General features: G+C 48.6%; 1 long non-coding RNA gene across 2 annotated transcripts in view; it reads right to left on the bottom strand.

The window, feature by feature from the left end:
- The window catches only part of LOC122459686, a 69,600-nt gene extending 46,798 nt beyond the window's left edge, over positions 1 to 22,802 (bottom strand). For both annotated transcript variants that reach the window (XR_006280528.1, XR_006280529.1), the window contains exon 1: positions 22,578 to 22,802. This is a non-coding gene — a long non-coding RNA (uncharacterized LOC122459686). The remainder of the gene's footprint in view (positions 1 to 22,577) is intronic.
- Between the last annotated feature and the right edge of the window lie 230 nt (positions 22,803 to 23,032).

Raw genomic sequence — 23,032 nt, 5'->3', positions numbered from 1 at the left:
CCTCGCACGGGTGTCCCACAGTAGAGGGGCTTTTCAGAAAGCAGAGGGTTGCTTGGTGCATGTTCCCAGGTGATGTGCCTGACATGGCTCAATGGCACCATCTTGACTGTGGCCATGATTGCTTGTATTTCACACCACCCTCCTCCCCAACACATGGGATGAATAGCACCACAATCCCAGCCGGCCAGTTCAACTACTGGTTTCCATTATGGTATCTGCCATTTGGGACGTAGCTGGGACTCGCTGACTGGCAGCTGACCCATATTTGTACATTTCAGTAAATGCACTATGTAGCCTTTGCCTTGGTTTAGGAACAAATCCTGATCCACCAGAGAAGTGAGACATTCCAGCCAGTAAATTTCTAGCTGATCACTGCGCTTTGTGAAGAGGTGATAATCACTAGGCTTTCAAACTCCTGTTTCATAACATTACTCCAGGCTTTTTATAATCCTCACACATGCACAGCCTGCTGTGACTTACTGCAACAACTCAAGGGCCAAAACCATTCATTACTGTCATATTTTTCACCTTATGAATTTGCTTTTAGTCTTTAGAGGAGTAATCCACTGCAATTCCAGCTCACTTCAAATGTAAAAGCCTTCCAGCTCCCAGACCTGGGCAAAGGGAGCCTCACTCTCCAGAACATCTTTATTCCAGGCCTGTTCGAGTGAGAGAAGCACAGGAAGATGTCTCAGCAGGGGAGAAATCCTGGGAGTTTTACCATTGACTTCAGTGGAGTCAGGATTTCACCTTTAAAAAAAAATTATGAAGATCCAGTTTCTTCATTCCTGGTTGGACTGGCTGGTCACTAGGGAAAAGGTCGACTGGCCTGCACGCACTCAGACATCCAGGAACAGCCAGACAAAGTTTGCTAACACTCGAAAAAGATTTCCTGAGCTGGTTTGCAATCCACTAACGTAAGAATGGCCATACTGGGTCAGATCAATGGTTCATCTAGCCCAGTGTCCTGTCTGCCGACAGCGGCCAGTGCCAGATGCTTCAGAGGGAATGAACAGAACAGGGCAATTATCAAGTGGTCCAGTCCCTGTCCCCCATTCCTAGCATCTGGCAGTTTGAGGCCTAGGACACCCAGAGCATGAGGTTACATCCCTGACCATCTTGGATAATAGCCATTGATGGACCTGTCCTCCCAGGAATTTAGCTAATTCTTTTTTTTCAACCCTGTTATGCTTTTGGCCTTCACAACATCCCCTGGGCAACAAGTTCCACAGGTTGTCTGTGTGTTGCGTTGTATGAAGAAGTACTTCCTTTTGTTTGCTTTAAACCTGCTGTGTATTAATTTCATTAGGTGACCCCTGGTTCTTGTGTTAGGAGAAGGAGTAAATAATGCTTCCCTATTTACTGTCTCCACCCCACTCCTGATTTTATAGACCTCTAGCCTACCCCCCCTTAGTCGTCTCTTTTCCAAACTGAAAAGCCCCAGTCTTATTAATCTCTCCTCCTACGGCAGCCGTTCCATACCCCTCACCATTTTTGTTGCCCTTCACAGTATTCAAGGTGCGGACATACCATGGATTTATATAGAGGCAATATATTTTCTGTATCATTATCGATCCCTTTCTTAATGATTCCAAACATTCTGTTCGCTTTTTTGACGGCCACTGCATATTGAGCAGATGTTTTCAGAGAAGTATCCACAATGACTCCTAGATCTCTTTCTTGAGTGGTAATAGCTAATTTAGACCCCATCATTTTGTGCGTATAGTAGGGATTATGTTTTCCAATATGCATTACTTTGCATTTATCCACTTTGAATTTCATCTGCCATTTTCTTGCCCAGTCACCCAGTTTTGTAAGATCCCTTTGTAGCTCTTCACAGTCTGCTTTGGACTTAACTAAATAGGGTAGGTTGGGGATATGGAACATAAGCAGGGTCTGGATGAGCCCTCCCCTGATATCTAATGATGAACAGGGGGAAAGACCTCAGTAGCAGACTGTATTTGCATAGATACACCTACTACACCTAGGTGAGTAGCAGACAGGCCTACTTTGCCAAGGAGATCAGTTTCAGCTGTTTGGGGTTAAAATTCACTTAGGAATTGAACATGCCCTGGAGCTCTCATCTGAGGAACGTGATCCAAAGCTGTGGCTGCCATTAGAGATTCAGATACACACACAGGTGTACGTTGAAAGGCCAGGCAGCATCTTTGTCAGCTCATAAAGCTTAAAACGCACTGCAGAGCTCTGGTGTGTGATAGTCCCTGCCACAGCTTTCTCCTTCAATTTCTCCCCAGTGCACCAACCATGCCAGGGAGAGAAATCCCCTTCCCTGCACAAAAAAAAAAAAGAGGTGGAGAGGGCAGGCCACCAAGAGTGGTTAAAGCACAGGACTGGGCTCCAGGAGAACAAGGTTCAGTTCCTGACTTTGCCACATAGTCCCAGTGTAGTCTCCAGCAAGTCCTGCTCTCTTCACCTTCCTCACGTGTAAATGCTTATTCACCCCCACAAGAGTGTTTAAAGGCAGGCAGGCCCAGACCCTCAAAGCTACTGAGGAGCACCACTCCACTGGGAGTCAGTGCCTCCATGTCTTTGAGGATCTGGCCATAATGCTCAGTTCATTGTTTGCCAAGGACTTGAAAATCTGTAGATGGAAGATGTCCTAGCACAGAGCCATATTGTTGATAACTATGCACTAGTCAGGGAGGACATATGACACTGTTTAACTTTGAAATATTGGTTTAAGGTTCAGTTTGGTGAGAAAAATACCTCCTGGCCTCTTGCCTGTAAGGTTTTTTTGTTTTTTTGTTTTTTTTAATTTTAAAAATGCTGCTTGTTCATTTGAAACCTGAATGAGATTAAACACTCACAGAAAGTGCTACTGGAATTACTCACCACTGTAACATTTCTATTGATGTGAGTCAGAGAGGTTAACTGCAAGGGTCTTAAATCCCCAAGAGGATTTTCAATTTTTAGCTTGCCCTCAGAAGAACTTTCGGTAATTTTACTACGGTTCTGATCAGAACTGGCAGCTGTTTTTTTAGCATGTGTGTTTACCAAAATACCAGTAGCTATGGCGGACACTTTTCCCCATGTTTATGCATCACAATAGAGTCTGCTTTGGACTTAAAATACGGCTTCCTCACGCTATGGCAATATGAAAAACCCCAGAGCACAACACATGCCAGCAGCGGTGTGTGACTAGCGCCCCCTGGTGTTCAATGGCACCATCCGTTCAACCAATAATTGGCCAATATCACTTCAGACAGAAGTTTTGCTCCATAAGAACTGCAGGATTTGGCCCTAGGCTCTTGACTTGCTCTTGAATAGCACAGAGGTAATTGGAGGAAGGAGGCATGTATATCATTTTCACTAAATTCTTTTTTCAGAGTAGCAGCCGTGTTAGTCTGTATTCGCAAAAAGAAAAGGAGTACTTGTGGCACCTTAGAGACTAACAGGTTCTTTACTCTTGCTTCCTGATGAACTTATTCAGACGTCCCCAGTCATAAATAACCGCCAGTCCCTCAGGCAGTGGTTTACTTTCACCACCTTCCCCACTCCCCAGTTCTCACTTTTGGCTGGAATCACACATGCATCGCCTAGCCAGGGCACTCACTCTCAAACTGCTGATCATCAAATTCCTTGGATCAGCCACTAAGCAGCGCTCCGGAGCAGAGACTCCAACGCCCTAATGGCCAAGAATTGAGCCTCCACCAGCTCCAGATTCTTATCGACCCAGGAAAGCAGGAGCACACATTAACATTAGTCTCAGAAGCCCTTTCGCATGGCAAATCACTGCACTCCCATCAGGCTGACACCACTTTTTCTACTGGTACTAAAGCAAGAAGAACTCGCCCCAGACTGTGTGCACCGTAAGGAACACAAGCACCCCTTAAATGCTACCGAAATTGCACATGTTTTTTTAAATAATTGGCATAAAGGGTTAATCATTACAGAGGGTCTGTTCTTGGGCTGCTTCCACATTGCACCTAGGGAGCGCTTCCTTGAGTCATTCCACTTTACGCAGGGCCCCATCTCCTGGGGAGAAGAAGCAGACGGCCTTACTAACACACAGCAGAGACAGAACGGTGTGTTGAAGGCTCTGCACTTGGCAGATAGGAGGCTAATCTGAAGTAAGCAATGATCCCACTTCTACTCATTGGCTCCCTTGCAAGACCAGAGCATTAGGCCCGATAGGTAGTTTGGTGCAGGATGGGAATAAAAACTGTTGAACCCTGGCGTCCACACAGATAGCACTCGTCCATTTGCTTAGGCCTAAGAACCAAAGAGGCTGGTCTAGGCCACCAGTTCTAACAGTGCCTAATTTATCAGGAAGGCTGCACTCCCTGGGGTGAAAATCTGGAGAATGGCTAAGAGCTTGTGTGTTTTCCTGTCCAACTCTGCCTAAATGCCCAAAGATGGAGCTGTTCTTCTTAGCAGCTCCTGAGGAGATTTAAGGTCATCTGTAACTGGAGAAGACATGGCCAGGATTATCGAGGCATCCAGAGAGGAGGAGGAGGCAAAGTTACCAGGAGCTGATGGATCCTGCAGCAGTGAAACTCTTCCCTCAGGCGATAGCTCCTGCTGATGCACAGACTGCTTTGGAAGAACACTAAACAAAACGTGCTCTGTGTTACCAAAACATGAGCCTTCAGGAGCTTGGTCACTGAGCTCTGGAGATCTCCTGTCAGCATAGACCAATGACCATGATCTGGGAGAATGAGACACGCCCCAGGAATTCGAAAATGGCCAGCAGGAAAAAGCGTGGGGCACAGAGGTTGCTGTGATAATTGGGCCTACAAATGTACCCTGATTGTGGACTCAGTTATAAAAAGTGAGCATGAGCTCATAAGACATCACAATAACTGACAACAGCAGCTATTGGTGGGGAAAGGTGCAAAAGTGAGACGGAAAAACTGAATTAGTCCAAACAAAAAGGCCTTTGACTGTAACTCAAGGGCTGTGCAGCTCAGGCCAAGTAAACAAGAAAAGTGTGGGACCGGAAATCAAGGGTCCAAAATTGGTGCGTCAGAAACAAGACCTAATTGATGGACAAAACAACACCGGGATGGGACTATTCCATTCACTGCTCTCCTTTTTCCTTCTGTCTAAGAAGAGCCTGGCGTAGCCAGCCAGGACTGTATATTTTGCAACACCGCTGTACGCCTGTGACCAGAAATGACAGGTTTCAGAGTAGCAGCCATGTTAGTCTGTATCTGCAAAAAGAAAAGGAGTACTTGTGGCACCTTAGAGACTAACAAATTTATTTGGGCAAACGCTTTCATGAGCTACAGTTCACTTCATCGGATGTTAGCCACTGCATGCACTGTAGCTCACGAAAGCTTATGCTCAAATAAATTTGTTAGTCTCTAAGGTGCCACAAGTACTCCTTTTCTTTTTGTGACCAAAAAGAGGCAGCTAATTGCAATGCCCTAAACAGTCTGACACTGGCACGAGTTTGCCAGGTCTTGGAGCGGCTGATATGGCCATTTGCTGTGCCTGTATTTATCCAGCAACAAGGCTGCAAGTGAAAGTCAACACCAGAGACAGATGCTGAATTTTCTATCTTTGCTGCTCTTCTGTCTTCCCTCTTGTGTCTATTTGTCTTGCTTTGTCTTCTAGGAATGGGATTGGACTTTTACAACAGCTGTAGCCCACTTCAACTAGCTTCCTCTCCTCCCCCAGAAAGGACAGGTATTCCCATCTTTAGTACCATCTGAAAGATTGTTTGCAGCGTTGTTTTAGCTGTGTTGGTCCCAGGATATTTGAGAAACCAGTGGGTGAGATTATATCTTCTATTGGACCAACTTCTATTGGTGAGAGACAAGCTTTTGAGCTACACAGAACAAGAGCTCTGTGGAACTTGAAAGCTTGTCTTTCACCAACAGAGGTTGGCCCAATAAAAGATATTACCTGAAAGATTGTCAGATAAGTCTGGTAGTTTTTTCTTTTAAAAGCTCTCTACAGCTAAAGGGAACAAGAGATGTTGTTAAAATGAAAATCTTGCCTAATACTTCACATTTCAAATGTTTTAACTGTTTTTCCTCCTTTTCTGTCTCTTGAAAAAAAAAAAGGTCAAAATAATGTTTAATTGTGTGTTTGCCAGGGTACTCAGCAAGCTGAGGGCTCTGTACACCAGACCTTGTTTAAAACTGTTTAATGTTGAGCAGTGACTAGGTTGTGACCTTTGATTCTTTGGGCCCATATATTTCATCTAAATTAATAGAACAGGGGCCAATAGGAAGTCAGCCATAGGGATCTATCCCTGCTGTCATATTATCTAGCCTGTTCTCGGGACAGAGAGGCTTTTTCTGGAGGTAGCTTGGAAGACCTGCTAGAATGCCTCTGTGATGCTGGAAGACCAGGTACCTGCTCTTGCCAAGGCCTGACAAATTCATTGCTGGAAACCAGTCTGTTTCCCCTGTGTGTTCAGTTAAGATGGGTACTGGGCTTAAAGCAATGTGTTTAGACTTTATGAAATGCTTGTAAGTTGCTGCATGCACTAATGTCACTTATAAGTTCTTTATTGCATGTTGTAAGGTAATATTTACGTTTTTGCTTTGTAACTGTGAAAACTGTTTGCTCTGAAACCGTGAACCCAATCAGGAGGGATCAGCTTCTGCCCATCAAGAAGGCCAATCACAACTAAATGGAACCTTGTGGGACATCACAATACGAAGGACTTTGTTAATTGCCCCCTTACACCTATGAAGAGGCTACATGCAGAAGGACTCATCCCATCAACCTGAATTCTGAAAGAAGGGAGTAAAGACAACCGACAAGGAAGCTTTTCATCTTTTGCTGTTTGGATTCTCGGAGGGCCGTAGCTACAGAACAGAAGCAGAGATCCCCAGGGTCAACCTGGATTAGCTCTAAAAGACATTTAGAGCTGACAGATTACAACAACTCTGTCACTTTTTGGAACCACTGCCTGTAACTTATTTGTGTAGATATGTTTGCCTGCTTTAACCTTGTAATAACTCATTTCTTTTTTTAGTTAATAAATGCTTAGATTGTTTACTATAGGATTGGCTACAGGCGTTGTCTTTGGTGTGAGAACTAAGGTATGAACTGACCTGAGGTGAGTGACTGGTCCTTTGGGACTGGGTGTAACCTGAATATTTTGTGATCTTTGGTGTATTAGCAACAAGCTATCACTAAGCCCAGTTTGCCTGGGTGGCAAGATAGACTGGAGTGTCCTGGGGGGGCAGGGGAGCTGGAACAATGTGTGTAGGGGGGGTTCTGAGAGCCATTGAACCAAACTGTAAACCCTGTGTCTGATGGAAACCACTTTAAGTCGGGGGGTGCAGCAGCCCCCCCCCCAGCACTACTAGCTCCAGAACCTGTGCAGGAGGACTGTCTGTGACTCCATGGTAAGGGTGTTAGAGTGCTTCAGGAATTCACACTTGTTACCGGTTTGGGGAAATCTAATTATAGGACATACCACCAGTCCGGGGTCTCTGCCCTGAGGTTGGGACTCCCAATCCCGAGCCCCTCCAGACAGCGTGACAGCCTGTGCGGAGGTGGAAAGGAGGAGCTGCTGGCAGACACTGGACCCAAGCAATTGATTCCTGAAGCGGATGAGAGTCTGGAACGGAGAGGCAGAGCAAGACCTTAGCTGCCTCATAAGCTACCAGAGATGTGGGCACTGAGACAGTCTCCCTGAGGACCGGACTCAACGGCCATCCCCGAGATAGTGCTGGAATTGATGGTTTGGTACAAGCTGAAGACCCAGCTCTAACCCGGGTACCAGAGGAGTCCCCAGAAGATTTCATTGAAGACCAGCAGTGTCCAGAGTCCTTTTTCAATGGCTGACCTCAGTCATCAAGGGGTCATGTCTTATGGGCAGGTACTGGAGAAGGAGAATGACCTCTCTTCCTCCAACGAGGAGAATCAGAGAGTCCAAGGGGCTGTCAAAAAACTCCCACAGACACTCTGAGCTGGAGTGAGGAAAACCAAGCACACTCCTGCCAGGTCTGGATCTGAAGCAGGCCCCATCGCCTGATCCATCAGAGGGCGTTTGTGGTGAAGGTTTCTGGAGCTCTGGGTTGTCCTTTTGAAAGAGCGGCTGATGTGGCCCCTCTCCATAATGAAATCCTCACCACAACGCGAAAGGCAGCTGTGGAAAACTCTCTGGCTCCAGCATGCTGGGCGCATGCACACCTCAATGGAATAGACGTGTGCAACCACTTGGAGGAGATCCTTAATTCAGCCCCCTTGTGCATGTGCATTACAATACAGACTCACTACGGGATTACATGCTGGTTTTTCCACTGCACCCTACCCTCCTTCGGTGCACAGGATGGATCTGCTCTGGGGATGGATCAGGGTTGTGCAGTGAAGGAGGACCTGAGTGAAATCCTGCCTCATTGATTCAATGGGAGTTTTGCCCTTGACTTAAATGGGGCCAGGTTTTTGCCTTGGACTCTGTCGCTGCCTCCCAGGGTGTTGTGGAGAGAAATTCATCCAGCCGGCGAAGCAATCAGAAATGGGGAGAGCGCCACAGAAATACTTGTCCCAACGCAGACTGCTTTTCCTAGGCTTTTTTCAAAAGAAAACTCGCAATCTGCTTGGGTCCGTGTGATGTTCCCATTAGTCCCAGTGACCTCTGAGCTGGGGGTCCTGGACGGGGCAGGCGCCTTCTCAGAGACAGCGTGGCTAAGTGGACGGGCTGTGGGGCTGCCATATTTCAGAGCAAGTTTCTAATCCCAGCCTGTGCTGGGTCAGTCTTGACAGCAGAGTTAACACAAGCTCTTGCTGAGATGCTGCCCTTAACCTCCCCTCCCCTCCACACCCAAAACCATCTACCTGAGTTTGGTAGTGCCTCCAACCTGGGTTACCTGGGACTATAGGCTAAAACCTGGTGGGGCTTTCACAGGGGCTGGAACTGGTCCTCTTTGCAGTGAGGACTCAGGCCAAGCTACTCCAGTGCTGATAGCACTCTAATGGCTTCTCACAATTCCCCCCCGCCCCCCTCCCCGTGGGCCCAGAAGGGCAGACACATTGTCCCAAGATTGATTCCAAAGGGATCCTAGAGCAGCCTGGGTACCAATCACACAAGTTAACTCTGCAGCGAAGACACACCATGAGAGGGGTACAAGACTGCACTCAGTACAACGGGTTATGAAGGACTCCAAATTATTAACACGCGTCAGTAGAATAAGTGAGTCTGGAATACACGGTCTCCTGATTCCCTGCTCGGTGCACCACTCCCACGGCCAAAAGGTATTTCAGCATGGTAGACCAGTAGGGGAAGGAGCTGTTCCTCCTGTGTCCTGTCTGAAGCAGCTCTGGTGTGTGGCACACCAAAGCAAGGTGGAGTGGGGTGGGGTGGAGCACGTGTGGTACTGGTGGAACGCTCAGGGGTTTTGGCAGCACGCTAGGAACAATCTGTTCTGAGCAAATACAAGCAGGAAATGGTGATTTTCAACAATGCACTGCTCAGCCAAATCAGGTGGATTTTCATGGGGCCTGTCACAGACACCTCCTTGTATCCTGGAATATTCCCCTGCCTAACTTCAAAGCCCTGCTGCAAACCATAGCGGTTTTAGAGCTCTTCAGAAAACGTTCCGAAGAATTTTTATAAATGGAAAGTGTTAGCCAACCTTTCTATAGATCAGTGGCTCTCAAACTTTTTTACTGGTGACCCCTTTCACATAGCAAGCCTCTGAGTGCGACCCCCCCTTATAAATTAAAAACACTTTTTAATATATTTAACACCATCATAAATGCTGGAGGCAAAGCGGGGTTTGGGGTGGAGGTTGACAGCTTGCGACCCCCCCCATGTAATAACCTCACGACCCCGAGAGGTCCCGACCCCCAGTTTGAGAACCCCTGCTATAGAGGTCACTTTCATTCTCCCTAAAAAAACATGTTAATGATCAGGTGCTCACCACAGACACAAGTATTCTGTTCTGAAAGATTTGTTCTCCTACCAGACCGTAAAAAAAAAAAAAATCAACTAAATTCTATATTCTCTGTTCCCTGGATTGCACTGTGGTATGTATGAGACGTCTTAGCACAAGATGACAACATGGCAAAAACTTAGGCGAAACAGATGGCAGAGAAATGTTTCTAGTCTGAGACATTTCACGCAATTCCAAGCCATGAGAGCTTTGTATAAACTAGTACGTTATCAATGCACATTCTCTCTTACAGAAGTTCTAACTGCACGTGCTCAATGAACAAACTTGTATAACATCTGGAGAATGTTGCCTAGTTGCCTTTGTCTTTGCATTAAATAGAGCCAGATGTGACCACTCTGCTCCTCTGGCCTGACCTCCTGAATAACTCAGGCCAGAGAATTTCACCCTGTCCAGAGAGTCCCGCATGGAGCCCAATAACGGCTGATTGAACTATAAGGTGTCTTTTAAAAAGACATCCAGCCCTAATTTAAAGACTCCAATGATGAAGAAACCGCCAGGTCCCAGCCTGTGGCTCTGGTTGCCTGAAGGCTGCAGCTATTTCATATCTTCTCAGGCATGCGAAGAAATTAAGCCACATCACCCTTATCCCAGCTCGAGTGGCCCCCAAGTCACCACGGCACCCAATTCAAAATTACCCTCTTTAGGTGGGATTTTTCAGAAGTGCTCAGCATTGGTCCATCCCCGCTCCCACTGAAATGATGGTAAATCTCCCAGGCAGTTACTAGAATCAGAACCGAGGAGAGGCCAATGCTCAGCGTGCTCGAAATCTCCACCCTTTGTTTCCACAAATCTCCATGGTCTTGCTCCAGCCTCTATTACTCTCTCTCTCTCTGCTGCGCTCTCCGCTCATCCGGAAGCAACCTCTGCAGTACCATCAGACAGTGCAACAGCCCTGCCACTAGCCTCCTGACATCTGGAATTAGCTCCCTGGATTTCCCTGCTCCCTCCAGCTATACCCAAAAATTCAACACAGCTCAGTCCGTGCTCCATAAGGCAAGCAGGAGAGACCCCTGACATCAGCCTCTCAGGCTCTAGGAGGTAACAGAAGCAAAATAAGTGGATTCCGGCCAGGGGTTTTGTAAAGGGACCGCTCAGCACAACCCAAAATAAGTCTACTCGCCGGACTGCAGGCTGGGAACGTGTTGCTTGATTTAGCTGCATGGCTCAATCCCTGAATACTCTGGGCAACGCAGTTAACCATTTGATGACCAGTTAGCTATATCCCTCCCCTCTTACTTCACAGCCTGGATGTAGTCTTTACAATCACCAAGGGCTCTTCTCTCTCTCTCTCTCACAGGGCAGGGCTAGCGCCTCTCCACAGCAACCGGGGCCACCTCTGGTAGCAGAGACCCACTTCCCCCACTCCCCAGGCCCAGTAATTCTGGAGAGGTCCCTGACTCAGGCACTCCTGGCATAACTCCATTCTCAGCTCCTCTAGATGGAGATCGTCCCAGGGCAAAGGCTCTGGGGCTTGCAAGTCACTCTGCAAGCAGACAGGATCCCGATGGTGTCTTACGACTCGACCATCACTTAAAGAGACTTCAAGAGGCAATGGCCCCATTTGCTCCAAGACAGTATCCGGAATCCAGCTTGGCAGGCTGGTACTGAAACTTTTGGGCCCAGCTCTCTGGCATGATGGTCCTGGTTTTGTTTTTGAAAAGTTGGCTCCCTTAACACTACCCTCTCTCTGCTGGGATGGATTAAGTCTGAATGAGTTCTTACTTTCCTTTCCGTCACCAGCGGTGCCAGGCTCATACCTGCTGCAGGCTGAGGAGTGGTCCTTTATTTCAAAAGCAACCAAGCCAGCTTCATTTCCAAGCTCCCATTCATCACCTTCTTCGTTTCCTCTTTAAAAGTCCTCCCAGCTCTCTGCCAGGCTGCTGGAAGCTGGATGGCATGTGGAAGTTTGAATAGGTTTACTCCCATTTATGCGCAGAAAGTTTTCAGACTCCAGGGTTGTAAAATGCGGTCCCTTGTCCGTGACATGTACTATTGGTAGCCTGCATGAGGCAAAGGTACAGCTGCACCCTTCACAAGAACAGCAGAGGTCACGAAGGTCAATGCAGGCACGTCTAACCACTTTGAATGTGCACCTGCCACGATTAGAAACATTTTCTCCAGGCATGGGCCTGCAGAGTCCGTGTATGTGGACCCAGGGGTCTCCTGGCCATTCCCAGGCATGAAGAGGCGCCAGGCCCAGGGTCTCCTGGTGTACTTGACACTGGGAACATCCCTTTGTTCCTTTTTCCAGCTCCTCATCTACGTTTGGCCATCACGCTGTCAGGGCCCACAATGGGGCTGTCTGACCAAGGGGTCAGACAGGGGTGGAGCTGGGGTCACAGTCAGAAGCCACACCCAGGCTCAAGCCGGAGTCAGAAGTCGTCAAGGATCAAAGTGGGAGGAAGCAACAACCAGACATGGTAACAGGAGCAGGAATGAGGTGTGGTAGCAGGACCAACAAGCAAGGTGAAGCACGAGGAACCAGGGACAAGGAATAGGAACCAGGCAAGGAGACAGGGACTTGCTTTCTATGGCCTGAGCAGCAACAGGTGCTCAGACAAAGTGGGTGGGACTGGAACAGGAAGCTTTATACTTGGTGGTGTCCAATCAGCAGTGTGCTGCTAATCACCTGACCCTGCTGAGTCAGCGGGTGAGCCTCTGGTGCAGGGCATTAGCTACAGTTCCCTCCCTGGAGTCTCTCCTGGTGATGCAGCAGATGAGGTTCTTGTTTGGCAACCCCCAGGAGCCTGGATTTGAGACCCATAACTAGTGCTGAGCCCAGGAGTTCACGTGAGGAAAATCAGGCGCATGACTCTGGACTTTAACTTGCCCTCATGGAGAATAACCACCTTCGTGCCCCACAATACACATCCCTTCTCTATGCTCAGCTCTGTACTCTTGGACCTAAACAGGTGGAACTCTTTCCCCTTACTCTGGTTTGGCCAGCCGGGCAGTACATACTCTGCACCCAGGACAGGATAGGAGCCTTGCTAGTCCATTTCCTTACCTGGGCAGCCTTTACTGGTGCCTGGTCGAGATGTTCTGCAAGTAACGGGATCTCTCCTGGAAGTCCAATAAGGTGGTTCTGGTACTGGCAAACAGTTGAGGGCATTTGCACTGGCATGCTGATCCCTGCCTTAAAGACTATCCTATTCTCATAAGTGGCGAAGGGAGCAGTCCAGTGATGTTGCCGGCCAGCTGCCATACTCAGCACACCTTTGCTCTCGTTAGAGAGTCCCACAAGGGAACATCCCCTATGTTATGGGCCAGAATTGCCCCTATTCCAAATGATGACACATCACATGACAGGATTAATTCTTCCTCCAGCTCAAAATGAATGAAAAGGAGCTCGGAGGACCTGAGTAGCTTTTTAGACTCCTGGAAAGGTCTTTCTTGCTCCAATATCAGGGGATCTCCCTCTTTCAGGAGTTAATGCAAGGGGGCAGTGAAGGGGCCAAAACATTTGGGAGAAACCTGTGATGATGATTATACCATCCCTAAGTGTGCTCAGAACTCAGTGGTGTTCTGAGAGCCGGCCAAACCAGAGTAAGGGGGAAGAGACAGTTGCCGTGACCTTGTCTGCGTTGGGGTGAATCCCCTCCTGGTCTATCCAGAACCGGGGATACCACTTCTGGTCTCACAGAAAAACATGTACTTTGTTTGAAGCGAAGTTCTGCAGCCTCCACTATCTTCGAAGTACCTTTTCCAGTGTTGACAGGTGTCCTACCCCACTTCTGCCTGGGATGAAGATGACATCAAACTTCATAACCACACACAGGATGCCTTTCAAAAAAAATTTCCATGGAACTCTGGAAAATTCCAGGTGTTGACGATGTCCCATATGTCAATCAATTGTACCGGGATAAGCCCTTGGGAGTCTTTCTAGTGGTAAATTTCCTACAGTCTACCGCCAGTCTCAGTTGCTGGTACACCCGTGACATGACCAGCTTACTCAATTTTTATGCCCACTGGCAAATCCTCCATCCGTGGCATGGGGCAATTGCCAGAGTCGGAGACCTATTCACAAGGACTTTATTATGCCCACGGATGTGGATGGTTTTGTCTGGTTGTAAGTGTGGCCCATTCAAAAAATTGCACTGAGGAAACGCTACCCTCTTTCTCCAGCTTGGCTAATTCAGTCTCAATCTGTTCTCTCTGGAACTGGTCCTGCTTTAAGGCATTCTAAGCACAAGTCTTGTCAGCTTTTCACAGCTGGCTTCCATTGCTGCTGCTAATTCGACAGCTCCGGGTCAGGTACAATTGCCCTCTGACAGCAATGGTTTTGAAGTCTCTCCTTATTAATACCACAAGCCAACCTGTCCCGCAGCACATCCTAGGACATTGACAATACTCTGCTAGTCTTTTAAGCTCTCTCTCACACACACACACACACACACACACACACACACACACAGCTAGTTTCCCCTTGCCTCTTCATCCAGAACCTCACACTGTTCTTCAGTAACATTTGGATTTCATGTGCAGTGCCCTCTTCAGATCTTCTGCAGGTCTTTTAAACTTTCCTTCCCTGGTTTCTGAGGTTGTTGCAAACTCCAGGAGAGGGAGTAGGTTTCACTGCCACAGACACTGATGAAAACAGTTGTTTGTCCTTGTCTATAATCTCATTTGTAAGGGAAGAGCAGCCCAGTCTTTCATAGCATTGCTACCAAGCCTCATTGGCTTCACTAAACTCCTCAATTTTCCCATAAATTGCCATGCATATGTTTTTTTCTTGTCAGCAGTTTTCAAGAGGCATCGCCCAGTGCAACAAAAATAAGTCTACTCCCAGGTCTGCAGGCTGGGAACCTGCTGCTTTATTTAAATTCATCCCAGCAGAGTGGGGGAGAAACACCCCCTAACCAAACAGGAAGGGACCAAGGGAGGAGGAGAGCAGGGCTCCATCCCCAAATACTCTAGGTAACCCAGTTAACCCTATCATGGCTGCTTTACTACAGGTAGGAGCAGATGCTGCCAACGCAGGGAACCTCTGGACACACCGAGAACTTTCTACAGTTTTGACTGGACTTTCTCTGCCCTGACTGCCCTGCTGCTGCCGTCCCGTTGCTCACTTGGCCTGTGCACTCCACCCTCCCAGCCCCACTCTGTGTCTGACTGGTCCACAGCTCGATGTCTGGGCAGTGCCTCGCACAATGGGCTGGTCCTTAAGCACTACCAGAAACATGATTAACAAGAACAACAATGAATACAAGTTTTCGATGCCCCCACGAACACAGAAGAAACTCCTGTCAGGGATGGTCTAGGTCTACTTGGTCCTGCCTCAGTGTGGAGGAATGGATTAGATGACCGCTTGAGGTCCCTTCCAGCCAGACACATCTGTGATTCTATGATCGAGAGAGAGACTCTTACACAGCTACTGTTGGCAGCATCCAAGATCTATTTCAGTGGAAACTGCCAGGTAGTTTAAATCCTAAAAGGTACCGCTTGTAACAGCTGTGCGAGAAGATCAAACCAGAGATGGGTTTTATGGCTTTTTATAAAAATAGATTTCAATGAAAACCAGTTTTCATGATTCTGGCGCTGCGTTTGGAGCCTGACCACGAAAGCATTGTGCTAGTCAGTGAGTCATAGCGGGGGAACCTGATGACTATTTTCAGTACAGCTGATCAGAAGACAGACTTTGTGTCCCCCCAATATTGGGGATTTTGAAAAAAATTGTCACAGATCTGAACCAAAAGTCTCAATTTCATTTTTTCCCCCCACAAAATGAAAAGAAAAATAAAAAAAACAGTTTGGGTTAATCAAAATGTTTAGTTCTGATCAATTCGTTATGATCAATTTGAAATGTTTGGTTTGACTCCTCTCTCAAATATAAATTTCAAAACAAAAAATTATTTTGAAACAACAAAATCAATGTTTTTGTTCTGAATTTTCCGATGGAAAAGTGTGTTGATGAAAACGTTCTGGCCAGCTGTAATTCGCACTGCCCAAGCTGAATGACGTGCAAAAAGTGAATGAACAACATAAAGAGTTAAAAGTACACCAAGATTATGCACCTCTTTAAGAGCTTGATCCCTAACTGCTGTCAATTGTCAGAACTCCATGGATTTAAACTGAGCTACAATCGTTTACATGCTGGTGTCAGCCTCCATGGCCCACTTGTTACATTTTCAAACAAACATCTTTGAGCTTTCTCCCATGCTGCCCCCCATGCTTGGGGGGGAGCTCCCCATAAAATCCATAAAACCACCTAGGTACCGTCTTCCAGGCCCTCCTCAAAACTCTCCTTTGCCATGATGCCTACAGCTTGACACAGGCTAGGCTGGGACGGTCTCTGTGTTTTATTTGCGTACAGGGCCTAGCACAATGGGGAACTAATTGGTGACCAAGGCTCCTAGGCACTACCATTGTACAAATCATTAATAATAATGCTCCGTGGAGAACTGCAAAGAAGGGACTGCATGGAAAAGTAACAAATAGTTGATAGCTTTGAGGAAAAACCAGAGAAAAGAGTCAGATACTCAGCAGAAAGCCTCTATTAGAAAGTGAAGTTCACCCTTCAGCTACTCCAGTGTCTAAGGCCCATATTCACAAAAGGATTTCGGTACCTAATTGTCTTTTTAGGTGCCTATGTGCATCATTTAGGCCCCTATGTTTCTGCTGGTTGGCATGTGCCAAGCTGCCTAAGCTGTAATGCTGCCCCACAGTTGCAAGCTGCTTGTAGCCCTGGCTCCAGGCATGGCCCCAGCAGCCCATAGCGGGATTCTCAAATGAGGCTTTTCCCCACCCATCTCACCTGCCAGGTCTGATCCTGTAGACGTGTTCAGAGCACACCTAGGGCCTGGTACCTGTCAGGTCAGAGGGAGAAGGAATGAGTGCATTGGAGTTTTCATCTGAGATATGGGAGACTCAAGTGTGACCCTAGACCCCCCTGCACTCACACCCTGCACACTACTGCAATAATATTTGTACAACAGACACCTTGTGAGGTATCATACGGAAGCCAATAACAAGATAATAAAATGGCGTATTATTCCAGATTACTGACCAAACTCTCAGGTCAGGCCCCCTCTCCCTGAGGCCAATGCTGTTTCCTTTTGCTTTTTCAGGCGTGGAGAATGAGATGGGCAGGGAGAGAGAGAGCTGTGCCTTGGGCTCTTTGTTCCCCCCTTTTGATAGTTTCAGTCACCCTCTTGAAAAACATTTCCCACCGAGACCCAGGAGACAGAATCTGTGGAGAAGGATGTTCCTTGCTGGGTTTTTTCACCTATTTGAGCTTCCTCTGTTTTCCTTCCCTGCTTGATGACTCTGTTTCCTACTTACATGCAAATTAAGATAGCCACACATTCCTTCCTTTGAGTAGGACAGATCTGACATCTGCTTGGGCAGGGCTGTGGGGTTTGGTTGTGAATAACACCACACAGGGGAATCTTAATGTTGTTGCACACATTTTGCCAGGACAATATTGACCAGAAAAGTATGGGTTTCAAATTATACCTTACAAAGCATACCTTGTACAAAGATTATTACAGTAGCGTGTAGGGTGTGAATACAGGGATGTATTCTGTCACAGTGCGTTAACTGTATATGTGAAGTTTTGAATTCCCTCTGTATGATGCTAGTTGACCATGTTTGAGACCAGACAGCCTAGCCTAGGTAAAGCTGATAAAACAGGTCTGTCCTAGAGAAAGGAAACTGGGTTTACCTCAATTTACATATTACCAGTAAACAAAGCCATCAGGCTAAACCGGCCGGGGTTATGCTGAAACTGAGAGAGAGAATTAAAATGGCTCCTGCACCCCAGAGAGACACAGGAAACTGAATCCCGAGGAGGTCTTCCTGCCTTGTAAAACAAAGACTTTGGGAACATAAGGAACAGAGAGAGACTCCATCTTGACGCTTCACCTTAGGAAAGAAAGAAACCGAGCGATTTGATCTCTGTGATGGGTCCAGGCCAGGCCAGGCAGGAAAGGCTGGAAAGAGCCTGGTGGCTGAAAGAAACCATTTTGAACCAAGCCTGTATCTTGTTAGATTAAGTTTTAAACTTTGAGATGCGAGTTTTCACTTCCATTTGCTTGAACCATTTTTACATCTATACCCTACCGGCCTGGGTGAACCCCACAGCGCCACACCAGGTTTGAGGAGCTGCTTGAGCCCCCATGTGGGCGAGTGCCCTGGCCAGCTCTCTTGCTCACTCAGGTTTGTCACCAGGAAGGTTTTTAGGCACAAGAGGCTAGGTTGCCGGAGTGACTGACCTGGCCTAGACACCTGACTCCAGGCGAGGGTTCATGGCTGAGGATCCGGGTGGAGCGAGATGCCTCCCTCCTGCCCACCAGTCAGGTGCCTAAGTCCGTTTGTGAATCTGGGCCCTCAGCCTTGCCCCTTTCCTCGGTGATGCACCCCTGGCTGACTCTGGCTCTGGATCCCTTCTTTAGGCACCTCACTCTTCCCCGGCATGGCCTGGGCGCCTAACTCAGGGCTGAGGTGGCAGGTGCTGCAATGCAGCTTGAAGGAAAAACCTTAGAGTTCCTCCTCCCCCCAAGTCATTGGGCCCAGGAGGAAGAGCTACAACACATGCCCTGGTCTAGGACCCCTCCTCGCCCTGCGTGGAAGGTCAGCTCAGGCGACAGCCCCGGGAGAGGAGCTCTGAGCCCAGGGGAAGTTCCAAAGCGCAAAGTAGACACCAGCCCTCCGCCACGCCAAGCCAGGCCACGTTGTAGCACCTGCCCCCCCGGTCCTGTGAACGCCGGGGAACGGCCCGAAGCGTCAGTGTGGCAAAAGAAAGGTGCCTCTTGCCCCACTCCAAATGGTGGACTATTTAGGCACTGTGTATCGATCAGAGCCGGGGACCAGAACCGCCCCTGTTCGCAGGGGGAAAGGAGATTGCCAGCTCTCCCACCTGCCTCAAGCGACTCTCAGCGTCTTGTCTGCCCCAGCAGATGTCGCTGTTGCTGAAGAGATGGCCGGGGCGCCCGAGCCCGACTATGAGCAGAAAAAGAAAAACAGAGCGGCTGGGCCACATGTCCCCCGTTGGGCGGATTGAAATGCATTTCAGAAAGCAGGGGGAGACCTGTACCACAATCACGGTGCCGTTTTTGTCGCAGCTCCTCTTACTGAAGGGCAGCAAGAACAAAGGAATCCAGAATCCCCTCTATTCAAATGCAAATAAATCTTTGCCTATCTTTTAATATGCTGCTCTTGTGACAACTGTAAGGTGTCAGGGTAACCACTTCCTGTGCTGAATGAAGCTGGGTAGCAATCTGGCTTACTGGAAATGGGAGAGTTAAAAGTTACCACTTCAGATTGAAAAACAACACAAGCTTAGCATTCAACCAATCAGCGGCAGGCCTCAAACACCCAGAGCAGCACTCATTCATTCCTTGGGGAGCAGGTGGCCAGTGTTACCTTCCTCCACATGCTCAGCTCAAGTATTTTATTGCTGACTTGCAAGAGAAGCCCCAGCACTTGACTAATTTTATGAATCAGTAAGAAGGGAGATTATAAAAGAGTAAGCAAGCAAAACAAAAGATGTGGTTTGCCCGTGGGGCGGTTGCTGTTTGACTGGGCTCAGGCAATGTGAGTCACGTTGACAATACAGTAATGTCATAAAGCGGTTCAAGAATTTCGGTGGCCAACCGATACCAATTTGTTCTTCAGAATTAAACAGCTGCGTTCACATTCCAGCCAACTTTTCACTAAAATTCTCAACTGTTACCTTAGAAAGAAGACAAAGAAGAGGGGACATGATAAAAGTCTATAAAAAGCTGACTGGATTGGAGAAAGGTGGGCAGCTCTGATCTCCCTGTCTCATAGCACAAGAAGAAGGGGACAAGCAAGGCAGCTGAGAGGTGGATAAATTCAACACCAATAAAAGGGAATACTTTTTTCACATAAAACAATTAATCCATGGAACCCACTGCCACAGGATGTTGTTGAGGCCAAGAACTTAGCAAGATGCAAAACGGGAATGGACATTTCTATGGAAAATGATAATATCCAGAGTTAGACTAGATAATGATAAAAAAGCGTTGGGAGGGAGATAAAGCCCTCAGCTGTAGGGTTAAAGCCATTTTCTAACTTTAGAGAACAGGATGAGACGTAATGTGGAGGGCAGATTATCCCACATCTGCTGCTGCAAGATTCTTCCACCTTTCTCTGAAACATCAGCTACTGGTCAGAGACAGGACTTTGGACCAGATGAACCTCAGTCTGATCCAGTCTGGCAGTTCCTGAGATTGGAAGGGGAAGAAGATGAGAGATTATTTGGATTTTAGTATGTCGTCTTTGGAAGTCTGTCTCGGGGCTTTGGGGGAACCTGCCAGGAATAAAGAAATTGGCTTTCTGCCCTTCTTTGCTTGCTTAGGACACAAAGCAGGCCAGAATGCTGTTTTACAAGAGGTTGTGGTTTTGGGGGAAGAGAGCAGGGGCTCTTCTTTGCCTTGGAGAGCTCAGGTATGTCTCTGAAGGTGGGTTGGCAGCTTTTCCAGCTCTCAGTGAAGGGGGATTACTGAGTCCTTTGCGAAGAGTGTCCCTCCCAGGCGTGGCACCGTAAAGGTGTCGACCAACTTAAAACAAAAGCAACATGAATAAAAGTCAATCTCCTCCTCAGGAAAATGGGCTTTGCTTCTTTGGAGCTGGTGATGTCATAACTTTGCTAGTTCTCCAGATCTCCACAGAGCCTTTGGGGCCAGACACAGCATGAATTTCTAATCTAAAAAGTGGGGAGAAAACCAGAGGGGAGGCTTGCAAAAGGTCTGTGAAAGCTATTAACAAAGAGAGGAAGGGGGTCCCATGGCTAGGCCACAGTCTAGGACTCAGGAGAGCCAGGTTTCAGTTCCCTGCTCCGCCACCGACTTCCCATGTTGCCTTGGACAAATCACTTACGACCTCATCCACAGGGGGACTAAGCCCACCTCTTAGGTGCCACTGACACTCAAAACTACTGCTCCATTGCTGCCCATGTTCCATCCCAAAGCCACAGCCCCTGCCCCACAGCGGATGAGCTGCTCAGCGCCTCTCGAAGCAGGACTTTCAAACCAGGCATCCCTCCCGAGTATTTTCCAGAGGGACCCAAACCGGTCTCCTCAGAGTATGCTTCAGACCTGACCAATCAAGTTGAGCAAATGAGGCTGGGGGGGGAAGATGGGACCAAGCCATGCACAGACAGTTGCCATGATGAACCCCCCCCCCCCCCCGGCAAACAATAAACTCAGTGCAGCAAACCAGACACGGGCTGCCCAGTGCCACCAGCCAACACAGGTTGCCTTTAACCTCCGCTCTCGGCTCCCCGGCTGCAGTGGAATCGGTGTCCATGCCTCCAGACCCCCCCCCCCCCCACCCCGACATGCTCCCTGTGACTCACTGGACTATCTGCCACTCTGCATGAGACCTGTCAGGGCTCAGTTCCTCATTTCTCGGTGGCAACTGGAAGCTGCTCTGAATACAAAGCCCCAACCCCACCGTGAACTCCATGCAGCCGGCCCTCTGCAGGGACAGTCCCGTGGAGTCTTGCTGGGAGCTCAGGGAAGTTACCCAGGCCAGCACCCCGGGATGGATGGGCAGGGGAATGCAAGCAGAGGGGCAGCCACACACGCAGAGGCAAAGGGAGAGTGGAGTGAGGAGGGAGGAGCTGGGCAGTCACACCTCAAGTGACTTTGGAGGCCCTGCAGCTTCCATAGCCATGGCCACAGGGTTGATGGAGTAACCAGAGACCAGGGGAGGAGAAGAGAGCGCTGAGGGATAAGGAAAGGTAGGAGAGCCCCTGGGGATGAGAGGAACCCCCTGCAAGGCGAGGTACCTGGCAGACTCCCAAGGCAGAAGGGAAAGAGAGAGCAGGACCCTGAACTGCCCCCCTGCCCTACCTCAGTGTGCACTGAAACCTCTTCTTCCTCCCTCTCCTTTCCCCAGGGCTGTCTGCATCTACTGCAAGGGGGGTGCTAGGAGCTGCACGCTGCTGGACAGTGCTGGGCCAACACCTGCTCCCTAGGAAAGACAGGGATCAGGGTGCACTGGCCTGGTCTGCCTGCACCCCTGGGGCTGACAGCTGGACATGCCACGTTGGCCCTCCATTCACCCGTGGCCTGGGGATTTATTGATTTCAAAGCCATGTGCACGCAGAGCATCCCAGCAGCACAAGGGGAACCGCCACATGGCTCCACACTGGAGCTCTGCCCGGACAGACAGAGAATGCATTGCCTGAACCTTCCAGCTAGTCCGCACACAGTGACGAAACCTTCCCGGGGCGGGGACTTGTTTTAAAAAGGGAGGCTCCAAGTGCCATCCCTGATCCAAAATGTGCTAGGGGAGGGGTTCCACTGAAGAAACCCTATATATATTGGAAAGAAATCTAAATGATGTGACCCCCTCCCCCATACATGCACCCCCAAGGGAACAAGGAAGAAATTCACCATCACAATGATATGAAAGTAACCAGATTACGATGTGTATGATTTTATAAAGAAGTGACTCAGGCCAGCAGGGCAGATTCTCTGAGCAAACATCTGTAAAGTGCTCACACATGATGCACAGCTGCAATGACCATATTTTACACGACATACATAATCTATTTGGGCACGGATCCCAGACTCCAAAGCAACACATGACCCTGCCAGGGAGACAACAGACTGGGAAATACCATCGCAATAGAAAGGTGCCGCCAGCTGTTAAAGCAACCAGCCTTTCGTTTCTGAAAGCCCCTGCGTGGAGGCTTGTCAGCGCTAGTAAATCACACCTTACCAGAGCCTGAGAGGGTGCGGGCAGGGAGTAGCAGCCTTGGAGGGCCTGATTCCATCGCAATGCTAAACCTCCCGGAGTAGAGCTGGCCATCCCAAGTGGCATGACACACCCGCTGGGGAACTTGCTCCACGTGGGGTGGAGAACGCCAGGCTGGTATTTGTAACGGGCGCCAGAGACGTCAGAACTGAAACTCCCCTCGTTCTCTGCCCAGATCATTGGCCCTGATCGAGGTAGCGGCTGCTTTCAAATTCTGTGAAATCTCAAAAAGGAAACAGGAAGCCTCTCTCATTTCTGACTTCAAGCAATAGCCTCTGAACCACACACCGGCTTCCTCCTGCCCCAAAGACAGTGGTGGGCGGTGGGGGGGGGGAGAAACAGCAGCTTGGCTGCTCCCCTTCCCAGCACAGGAGCCGCTGGCATGGCCAGAGGGCTACAGTTCCTAGGGTGTGTTCCCA

This window comes from Dermochelys coriacea, chromosome 3 (genome assembly GCF_009764565.3).
Source record: "Dermochelys coriacea isolate rDerCor1 chromosome 3, rDerCor1.pri.v4, whole genome shotgun sequence".
In the NCBI taxonomy this organism is placed as follows: Eukaryota; Metazoa; Chordata; order Testudines; family Dermochelyidae; genus Dermochelys; species Dermochelys coriacea.
The sequence above is the reverse complement of the archived record's forward strand: the minus strand, read 5'-3'. Positions and strand labels throughout refer to the sequence as shown.